This window comes from Papio anubis, chromosome 15 (genome assembly GCF_008728515.1).
Source record: "Papio anubis isolate 15944 chromosome 15, Panubis1.0, whole genome shotgun sequence".
Classification (NCBI taxonomy): Eukaryota; Metazoa; Chordata; class Mammalia; order Primates; family Cercopithecidae; genus Papio; species Papio anubis.
In genome coordinates this window covers 24,862,254-24,873,820 of record NC_044990.1, presented here as the reverse complement: position 1 = coordinate 24,873,820, position 11,567 = coordinate 24,862,254, and the positions used below count along the sequence as shown (strand labels likewise).

The following is an 11,567-nucleotide window of genomic DNA, read 5'->3' as shown; positions in this document are numbered from 1 at the left end:
AGGCAGATGGAACTCTCAGTAGCTGTGTTCTTTTTTTCCTTTTTTTTTTTTGAGATGGAGTCTTGCTCTTGTCGCCCAGGCTAAAGGGCAATCACATGATCTCGGCTCACTGCAACAACTGCCTCCAGGGTACAAGCAATTCTCCTGCCTCAGCCTCCCAAGTAGCTGGGATTACAGGTGCCTGCCACCACACTGGCTAATTTTTGTATTTTTAGTAGACATTGGGTTTCACCATGTTGGCCAGGCTGGTCTTGAACTCCTGACTTCAGGTGATCTGCCCACCTTGGTCTCCCAAAGTGCTGGGATTATAGGCATGAGCCACCACGCCCGGCCTCAGCTGCTGTGCTTTTATCATCCTCCTGCCTATCTACTGTCCTGACTTTAACCAGCAGCCTGTTTGGAAGTGAAAATAGTTCAAGCCCATGGAACATCAAGCCAGTGACTCTCAGTTTGCTTTCTGTGACAAAGCAATAATAATAATAATATTTACCATACAGAGTGGTTAAAAATACTAAGTGAAATTACATATGTAAGGTACCTAGCACCACGATCAATATATATAAAAACTCAGTAAGTTGTAGGACCCTTACTGGCTATTTTGTGAGAGGCAGCTTATAGTTCTCTCTATGGACCCCAGTCGTGATGGCTGACTCTAAGAAACTTGACAGTGGGGATGAGCAAAGACCTGTTGACCTCCGAGGAAGAGAGGGCCATGAGGGAGCCAAAGACGGAAATGTGAGAGAGGGGAGATCCTTGAAAAAGCTCAGGGGGAAAGAGATGACAGACAGATAATAAATGAATAGGTAAAAAAAAGATAGAAAGTCTTTTCAGGTGTCTAGTTGATCCCTAGTTGGTCTTCTTCCACCTGCTGCCAACCTTGTCAAGGACCAGAGTGCCTCTTTGGAGGGCTCCAATATAAACCACTCACACCAAAAGAGGTAGTGGGAAAAGTAGAATTTCTTGAGTGTTTCGTAAGGCAGGTAGAGAAAAGGGAGAAATCACACTCCTCTAAGCGCACAATGTCACCAGTTCTCAGATGATGATTTTCTCAGTGACCAGCTCTGTCAGGCTCCTCCTTACGGTGTGTTCTTCCACAAGGCACTCAGCTTCTCCTCAACAGCTCCCCGAAATTCAGTGGTTTCACCTGCCATTTAAGGACAAGACTCAATAGTTTCTTTCCATCCACATTCCCAATCTGAGCCACTTACCAAGGTAAGCTAGTTCTTCTAACCACATACTGAACTCTCCGAGAAGGTCTCAGAAACACATTTTTCTCCATTTTTTCCATTTTATTCCAAAAGGGAGGCAGAAAAAGGAGAAAAACCGGAAGGCCTGCATGCTTAAAGAAACGACAGTTCAAAATAGGCTAAACCTGAAAACACTTAGTGGCAAAAGCAGAGGGAGAAAGAAAGAGAGAACCAGCTACATGGGACCCTGGAGACCCTCTTTCTCCCAGAAAGAGGAGCTCACCCAAGCTCAGCTTCCTACTGGACAGTGGTTTCCTCCACACCCCCAGTTGCCGTGTGTGTGTGTGTGTGTGTGTGTGTGTAGGGGGCGTATAGTTAAAATGTCCATGGGTCTTGGGTCCCAGCTGCTCCAAGTCCCCCATGGCAGAGGCTCTGGTGTTCTGAGACAAGTTTGTACACAGTTGGCCGTTGCAGTCTAAGTGTTCCTGATAAGGCCACTTCATCACATTTGTCCTATAGGAACACAGACACAAAGGGGAAAAGTCCCTTCCCTGAAAAGGACCCGTGGCCTTGCACACCTCTCCAGGTGTGGTCCCCATCCAGGGACAGTGGACAGACTGGGGAGCCACAGTCACCTCTGCCTCAGTGCACTGAGTAAAGGCTTTTCCTGATCGCGTATCATGAGACATTGTAGAATTTGTCCTGGCCCTCCTTGTATAACTCATGGCAGCCAGAAAGGGACCCTCTTGACATGAGGGCCATTATCTCAAAAAGTCTGATAGAACTATATTTAGCTAAGATAAATGTGTACAAACAATTACTTAATAAATTACCCTTCTGATTATATGATATTTGAAATATGATATTTTGAAACAAGAAAATGGTAATAGAAGGGAAAAAATGAGAATCATCCAACTAGTTCAATTAGCTTGAAGGAGTATTTACTGAGTGGTTAATTTGTGCTGTATTATCATCGGATTTTTATCTATTATTTTGTATTATTATTTTACAGATTGGGTCTTGTTATCTTGCCCAGGCTGGCCGCAAACTCCTGGCCTCAAGCAGTCTTCCCACCTCAGTCTCCCGAAGTGCTGGGAGTATAGGCTTGAGGCACCATGCGTGGACACTTTTATGTTGATTCTACAGGTGGCTGAGTCTCTGTGTTATTTGGCTTAAAGGCCAAAGCAAAGGTTTCTTGGAGGCCAGGCGCATTGGCTCTTGCCTATAATCCCAGCACTTTGGGAGGCCTAGGCAGGTAGATCACCTGAGGTCAGGAGTTCAAGACCAGGCTGGACCAACATGGTGAAACCCCATCTCTACTAAAAATACATAGCCGGTTGTGGGTGGCTCACGCCTGTAGTCCCAGCTACTCAGGAGGCTGAGGCATGAGAATTGCTTGAACCTGGGAGGTGGAGGCTGCAGTGAGCTGAGATCATGCCACTGCACTCCAGCCTGGGCTGGAGTAAGAGTAAGACTGAGTCTCAAAAAAAAAGAAGGTTTATTGGAGATCATTACATCACCATTATCACCTTCCTGGTATTTGCTCTGCAAAGCCTAAAGGGGATTCTACTGTATTTTCCTAGAAAGGGAAGAGTGAGTGCCTTGGAAGTGGTAGGTTGTAGAAACTGTGCTAACAGAGTGGGGAGAAGGCTTTTGCCAAGTCTGTAACATGGGCCATGGGAAAGTATTGGTGACCTGAGCCCCCATCCCTCTAGGAGGTGACTGGGCTTTAGAAGGAAATGTCTGGTTGAAACACTAAGGGTGGGCACTCTACCCTGGGGCTCTTTGCTCCGGACCAAGACCCTTTGCTCAAGTTTGGCAAAGAATGATCAGAGTGACCCACCTTCAAGGGGCTTGGACAAAGGACCTTGCACCAGCACTGTGTATGGACTAAAGATCGAGGATGCCCTTCTTAAATGTTCCTCGGGGAGGGAGGAGATTATCAACAAGACCAAGACTAAATTTCTGGCCTCCCTTGTGTGCCCAGGGTCAGAGTTTACTTGGCTTCAGAAAAATACGTGTCCAGTATCCTCAAGTTTGTCAAGTAAAGTTCATACAACCTGCATCACCATAATACAGAAGATCAAACTTAGCTTTGAGATGGGAGACATAATGATTTCTCTAAAGCCCGTGATACTTATGGGCAGAGACCACTGGTTTTTTTTCTATAGTATGCTGCCTCTCTTACTGTATTTGCTTAGAGATTAGTAAGCTACGAGAAAAAACATCCAATCCTAAAAACGTTTAATAATAATTATAACAATAACACAACAACAATAACAACGCCATCATGCCAAGGGTTTTACTTTTTTTTTCCTGATTTTTTTTTTTTTTCATTTAATTTTTGTTGAAACAGGGTCTTTCTCTGTCACTCAGGCTGGAGTGTAGTGGTGTGATCACGGCTCACTGCAGCCTCAAACTCCCTGGCTCAAGCCATCCTCCCCGCTCTGCCTCCCGAGTTGCTGGGACCACAGGTGTGTGCCACCATGCCCAGCTAGATTTATTTATTTATTTATTTATTTATTTATTTGTTTATTTATTGTAGAGATGGAGCCTTGCTATGTTGCCCAGGCTAGTCTGGAACTCCTGGGCCCAAGCAATCCTCCTGCCTCAGCCTCCCAAAGTGCTGGGTTACAGGTGTGAGTCACTGTGCCCAGTTCATATTTATTGTTTAATTATTTGTACTTTTCTGGCTCACACCTGTAATTCTGCACTCTGGGAGGTTGAGGAGGGCAGATCACTTGAGGTCAGGAGTTGGAGACCAGCGTGGCCAACATGGCGAAACTCTGTCTCTACTAATAATGCAAAAATTAGCTGGGCGTGGTGGCACACCTGTACTTTCAGCTACTTGGGAGGCTGAGGCATAAGAATCTCTTGAACCTGGGAGGCAGAGGTTGCAGTGAGCCGAGATCACAGCCCTGCACTCCAGCCTGGGTGATGGAGTGAGACTCTGTCTCAAAAAAAAAAAAAAAGTACTTATCATTTTATTCTTATAAAATCCTATAATACAGATAATATTATTATCTCCATCTCACAGAAAACTGAACCTCAAAAAATTTAACTAGCTGGCCCAAAGCTACATATCTAGGAAAGGTTGAATTGGGGTTTAAACCCAGATTCCAGAGCCTGCACACCCATCTAACCAACGCACAATTTCTGGAGCACTTGATCACAAAATTGGCCTTCAAGAAAAAAGGACAAAAGCCTTGCCATCTGTTTTCTATTCGACCAGCCTGATTTATTTTAAGCTTTATGCATTGTGAGTGTGTTAATATGAAATTCTACTTTCCTCATCTATTTCAATTCGGGGAAAACTCGAGCCTTCTATCAATGGTGTCCTTTAATCTTAATGGGAAATTCTTTAGCCTAGCGGTGAACCATGCCCAGACCTCAAATCTACTTTTTACTTTATACTTGCAGAAAGTTTTCAAGCAGAGCAGGGAATTAGGCATTGTCAACTTCCAAGAGAGTCTCACATTTGAGGCACTTTGAAAATGAAACTATATTATTTTATTGTGAGTAGGTTTGGCAAATGTTCTCAAAGTCAATATATTCCTTGTCTGGTTTCCAACAGCGATGCTTTGAGCTAATGGTCACCTACATACCTCTAGTCTACATTTGAGTAAGGCATAAAATTCTATTTGAACAAACTGGCTTTTTGTTTCTTCTTCTTCCAGAAGTCTAATTCCTCGCAACCACATCACTGAGCAATTTCACGTGGTAGTAATTAAGACCACATTTTCCATACTTGATTTTCTGGTCGGTGATAAACTGCATGAATGGAGAATTCAAGTTCTGAACACCCTGAACACACAGCTCTTTTTTGCTCCTGGCATCTTATTTTGCTGCTTTCTTAGCTAAAGAAGGGAAAGTAGTGTATCTTTATTTTCTTGGTCTTCCCTGTTCAGGACACTTGGATAATGAAATATTTTCTTCCTTGTGAGGTAAAGAGACAAGATTCCTGCTCAACAAATAAGAAGGAAGGGCCATTTCATGAGTAGTTGTTATGGTCTGAATGTGTCCCTCTAAAATTCATGTTAAAATGCTAATCCCCAAGGTAATGATTTTAGGAGATGGGAAATTTGGGGGGTGATTAGGTGCCCAAACCCTCATTAATGGGATTAGTGCCTTTACAAAAGAGGCCCCAGAGACCTCGTTTGCCCCTTTTACCATGTGAGGACACAGCTGGAAAACACCTTCATGGAATGAGGAAATGGGCCCTTATCAGATACCAAATCTGCTGGCACCTTGATCTTGGATTCTCAGCCTCCAGAACTGTGAGAAAGAAATTTCTGTTGTTTGTAAGCCACCTAGATTATGGTATTTTGTTATAGCAGGCCAAAGGACTAAGACACTAGGAGCTAAAGCATAGCTTGTGAAAGGAAGGCGCTGCCCCAGCAGACGTAGCAAGGCTCTCTGAACACTGAGTTCTAAACTGGCTGTCCTGGATCTGGAGAGAAGAAAAGGGAGCAAGTTTGCTCTTCTAGGGCTTCCTCCCTTTATGTGATTGGTGGGGTCTGAAACAGCCACTTCAAAATGACCTTGCCATATGCATACAATGGAATATTATTCAACCATAAAAAGGAAGAACATGTGGACACAACCCACGACATGGATCAACCTTGAAGACATTATGCTAAGTGAAATAAGCTGGACACAAAAGGCCAACTACTCTATGATTCCACTTATTGAGGAACTTACGGTAGTCAAATTCATAGAGACATAGAAAGCAGAATGGTGGCTATCAGGGGCTGAGGGGTGGGGGAACATGAAGTTGTAATTTCAGTTTGGGGTGATAGAAAGCTCTGGAGATGGATGAGGGTGATGACTGCACAACAGTGTGACAGTACTTAATGCTACTGAATTGTACACTTGAGGTGGTTTAAATGGTAAATTTTACATTATGTGTATTTCACCACAATAAAAACAAAAAAACAAAAACGAAAAAAAACTATGCCCTGAAATTGAAATGGCCAATTTTATGTTGAAGCTAGAAAGTCTCACAGATTGGAGGGAAGACGGTGTCAATTTAGAGGTGAGTAAACTGAGCTCCAGGAGGTGAAGCTCACAGCCGGAGGCCCAGCCAGGACTAACACCTAAGCTCCTTAAGCTCCCAGGCCATTGCTCCTCCCGTAACACCGTTAACAGCCCAGGTTTCATGGAAGATACATAAGTTACACAGCCACAGCCATTCTCTGGTGTTCCTACAACATTAAAATGCCTTGCTTAGATCAGTGACCACTTTTGTCCGTTTGTTTAGCTGCTTGACTCCCCCAACCCCCTACTCACGATAAGCTCCTTGATCATAAGATCCATGTCTCAGTTTTTTGTTTTTGTTTTTGTTTTTGTTTTTTTTTGAGACAGAGTATCACTCTGTTGCCAGGCTGGAGTACAATGGCACAATCTTGGCTCACTGCAACCTCTGCCTCCCAGGTTCAAGCAATTCTCCTGCCTCAGCCTCCTGAGTAGCTGGGATTACAGGCATGCACCACCACATGTGGCTAATTTTTTATATTTTCAGTAGAGATGGAGTGTCACCATATTGGCCATCCTGGATCCTGGTCTCGAACTCCTGACCTCAGGTGATCCACCCGCCTCGGCTTCCCAAAGTGCTGGGATTATAGGCATGAACCACCACACCCGGCCAAGATCCACGCCTTTTTATCTTTGTATTTCAACACCTAGCAACTCGCCCAGCATATCACCAAACCTGGAGAAATATTGTTAAATGAATAAACAGGCTGGGTCCAGTGGCTCACGCCTGTATTCCTAGGACTTTGGGAGGCCAAGGTGGGCAGATCACATGAGGTAGGGAGTTCGAGACCAGTCTGGCTAACATGGTGAAACCCCGTTTCTACTAAAAATACAAAAATTAGCTGGGTGTGGTGGCACATGCCTGTAATCCCAGCTACTTGAGAGGCTGAGGCACAAGAATTACTTAAACTGGGGAGGCAGAGGTTGCAGTGAGCCAAGATGGAGCCACTGCACTCCAGCCTGGGCAACAGAGTAAGAATCGATGTCAAATAAATAAATAAATGAACAAGCCACCTATCATCAATTATTGGGTACTCAACCTTGAAGACAAGTATCAGGAAGAGGACGGTTCATTATCTTATTTGTCAGTCCTTGAATATTGGGTGGGAATCCAATTGCAAAGAAAATACTGTATCATTTTGTTTTCTTGATTTTAAACACAGATTTGGAGTTTGAAGAATAAATCAATACTCACATTCATGCAAAGTAATATAAAGATATGCTTCTAATTTTTTTAGGGAACAAAGACAAACAATAACAACTTGTTCCTTTGGCCACCTCTTCATTTTGTACTTTGCAATGCCCAGATGCTGTTTTCTCAGCCAGAAAGATGAAGTTTGGTGCCCTCTTGTGGTCTTCCATTTTTTAAAAGAGAAATGCAAGAAGTTTTGTCCCGGGAAATTTGGATCCAGGAAATAGCATCTTGCTTCTCTCTGGAGGAAAACTGTTTCCTTGAGACTCATTGCTTCTGATACTAACAATGCTTTTAAACAATTTTAAATCTGAATATCCTACCTGCCAAAGATGTAGTCAGGCTGGTTGTGACGTCTTTGTTAGTAACCTGGAAATGTACTTTGAGTCCTGCGGAGCTGCTCTAAAGAAAGAGAATTAACATAGATGAGATCAGAATTAAAGCCCTTTTATAATTCCATAGTGCTAGCAGATCACATCCATGTGTCATATAAGGACCTTCATGATCCAGCCCACAAATCTGACTTCATTATCCTCTCTCTCATGTTCTCCTCATCTTCACGTCCCCTTGGTTAAAAACAATTGTCTATTTCTTTCTTGCTGCCTCTACCTCCTCCCAATCTCTATAACAGCTGACAACTGATTTTACTTTGCTTTGCATTTATCTGAATCTGTCACTAATGGTTGTGCTTTTGAGTACAGAGTTTTGGTCTTGAGGAAGTAACTACATGTTCCCAGTCACCCAATGCTTAGCACAGAGGTACAGTAAATGTTGATTGAATTACTATAAACTGAAAAGCAGAGTAGAAAATCATATGGAAGCAAAGAACAGTGAAAAACTAGTAGTTGTCTCCAAGGACTCCAAGATTCTTCTCCCTTTTGCACTGTGTGATGTGTTATTTGGTACAGAGACTATAAAGGCAGCATCAGCTCTATGAAGTCTGCAGATCCCCTAAACCAAAAGGAGATTAAAAGATACATTTTCCATGGCCACTGTATGTTTTTTAGAAAGCTTTAGTAAGCCAAACTAACCCCTTCATGTGGTGGAGAGCTAGAGAGCTGAAAGCATTGTGATAGTCCTCGCATATAAATATATGAGGATGATAGGACTCAGTGTAATGATAAAGAAATGAGCTGAGAGAGATGTTGCTTGCCCTAAGCCACACAATCCAAAAATGATGGCACGGGGACTGGAATGTGGGCACCCAACTCCAGTCCCATGGACTGTTCATCATGTGGTGCAGTACGTCCTCTGGGCAGGGAGCTCTACTCCTGCCCTGGACGTGTGGGCTCTCGGTGCACACACATACACAACATATTTCAGTAAATACATACAACAGGAAACCCTCACTAACCAGGCTTCCTTACCTCCAGTTTCCAACTAAAACAAAACAAAACAAACAAAACAAAAACAACCCCATGCCATGAAAACAAATGAACAAAACTGCTAACCACATTCCCAGGGGCCCAGTAGAGTAGCAAGAGTGCTCTGGAGGAATCTGGAGACTTGAGGGTACATGGGAATCCATGCTCTGCCATGCAGTTCACTCCTCTCTGCCTTCATTTCCTCATATACAAAATAGGTAAGAAATTGTGTGTAGTGGCCAGGAGCGGTGGCTCACACCTGTAATCCCAGCACTTTGGGAAGCCAAGATGGGCAGATCACTTGAGGTCAGGAGTTTGGGACCAGCCTGGCCAACGTGGTGAAACTCCATCTTTACTAAAACTACAAAAATTAGCTGAGCATGGTGGTGCTTACCTGTAATCCCAGCTACTTGGGAGGCTGAGGCAGGAGAATTGCTTAAACCTGAGAGGTGGAGCTTGCAGCGAGCCAAGATTGCACCATTGCACTCCAGCCTGGTGCGACAGAGTGAGACTCTGTCTCAAAAACAAAACAAAGTATAGTTTGTGTTTTCTTTTTTCTGAACAATTGTCTACACTGGTGAAATTCATTGCACATTATTTTATTTTTCTTTATATTAGCTACCATCTTTGATGGATGATTTATTTAAATTACAATTGATTGCACCTGCTGTGCTAAACATATCAGCAAAACCATCTCGTCCTTCTTCCTCTCTTGGTTTCAAAATTAAGAAATCATTTTAATTCTGTCACTCTAGATAAGCTCTTCTGTAATGTTCTATACATCCCATTTCCAAAAGTCAAGGGCTCAAGGCAATCAATTCTTTAAGTAACTGGCTCAAACTCTTGTCAATGTGGAAAAGGAAGCTCTGCCTGTTTGCTTCTGAGAGGCAGCTGTTCTCTGAAAACATCTACCCCAAAGGGAAGCGTGGGGGTGGGGGAGAATTGATTGCCTTTGATTAATTTTATACCCCTGTAACTGGCTTTAACTCTCTGACTTCTCATCTCTTTCAATACCAGTTCATGATACAAATATCCTTTGATAGATTGGGGAACTAATAGTGCCTTCTGGCCAACTGGCTTCTGTACCCCAAAAGAGCCAATAGCAATCACAGCTTCCCAAGCACAGCGTGGTGCCTACCCTTCACTGCTGCATACGGTGGTGTTCTCCTTTATCTTAACACACACATTCTCCTAATTAGGTGGGATTTGCCTGGCTTTGAAGCAATGGTCCTATCAGACAGTGTTTGTTTTCTTCCTAGAAATAGAAAGGAATGCTTCTGCCAGGGCAAGGGATTCAATCTTTATTTGGAAGCAGTCAACAAACGCATTTGTAGTGAGATCTTTGAAGTAAGGATCTTAGAAGCATCAACCCTTTTGATACCATCTGAAAGAGAAACTGAGCTAAACGCTTCCTGGAAAAAGACTAAAAATTAAGCTTGGTAGTAACCAAATTAGATGGCTACTGAGGACAGCCTCGAATTTAGTAAAACAGAGCAATCTCCACACAGGCGCTTGTCACTAGCTACGCATGTGACTCCTACAAGCATTAGATGATTGTGACTCAGGGCATTTGGGCAGAAATTTGGGATTGTGTTTCCTGGCTCTGTGCTTCAGAGTCCTGGTAAAACTACAGACCCACAACCTGGGAGATTTCTTTTCCCCTCTTAAAGAGATTCAAACCACATGCGGTGATTTATTAAAGAAACATATGTCATAACATATTTGGGTAACTCTTGGGCAAACTAAAAATAAGTTGGCAACAAATCTCAGCAGTTACTCAATCGTTGTCTGAGAAGGCAAAGCAACTTTCTGGAAGCAAAGCGACTTTCCATTTCCTTATGCTATTGGTGTGAGTGGCTGCAGGGCTGAGGAGGACTATGACCAAGTTGCTCCTTTTTCCTTTCTTCCTGAGCAGGGTGAAGGTGGGGGTCTGCAGTCCAGCTAGAGATGTTTGCCTGCACTGCATCTAAGGAGGCGAAAGCCCAGCCAAGTCCCACCATGTGCACCAGACTTGTTTGAAGGATGAGACTGCTCATGGGAGCAACTGGAGATCAACTCGTTCGGTCTCTGCAGCTTTGCAGAGCACACTGGGAGGCCTTTGAGTTAATTGGCAGTTGGTTCTTTTTTTTTTTTTTTTTGAGACAGAGTCTTATTCTGTCACCCAGGCTGGAGTGCAGTGGCCCCATCTCGGCTCACTGCAACCTCTGCCTCCCGGGTTCAAGCGATTTTTCTGTCTCAGTCTCCCAAGTAGCAGGGGTTACAGGCACCACCACTGCGCCCGGCTAATTTGTGTAGTTTTAGTAGAGACATGGCTTCACCATGTTGGCCAGGCTGGTCTCGAACTCCTGACCCCAGGTGATACGCCCACCTCGGCTGAGATTACAGGCATGAGCCACCTTGCCTAGCCCACAGTTGGTTCTTAGAATCTTTTGTCTTGCAATTCTATTGGGGTAGTACTTTACACATGCAAAAAATACCGAATACTCAGAAATGCGAACCTATCCCCCTTTCTGGTGTCACAGGAGCTAGGAATACAAAAGCATTGATAGAGACATTTGAAGTTGCAAGTTGGTTTGAAGTTTCCCTGCTTTTTGAAGTTCCCTGTGGTTATTGTAGCTGCTTAAGATGATGGTAGGCAAATAAGTCCATCTGCTTAAAATTCACAGATGGAACTCGAAAATCGTCTTTACAGTTAACACTGTATCTCTTACTGTTTTTATGGTATGGCAGAAAGAGACTCAGGCTCAGGGGAGTTAGGTCCTGGAAGTCAAGGAAGAGGAAGAACATTTC

The 11,567-nt window shown here is 43.6% G+C and overlaps 1 long non-coding RNA gene across 1 annotated transcript; it reads right to left on the bottom strand.

The window, feature by feature from the left end:
- Window positions 1–241: 241 nt before the first annotated feature.
- Window positions 242–9,097, bottom strand: LOC103879226. The gene is made up of 3 exons (XR_639757.4): window positions 7,911–9,097; window positions 7,737–7,815; window positions 242–1,144 (listed from the first exon to the last, which is right to left on the bottom strand). It is a non-coding gene; the product is annotated as an uncharacterized LOC103879226 (long non-coding RNA).
- Between the last annotated feature and the right edge of the window lie 2,470 nt (window positions 9,098–11,567).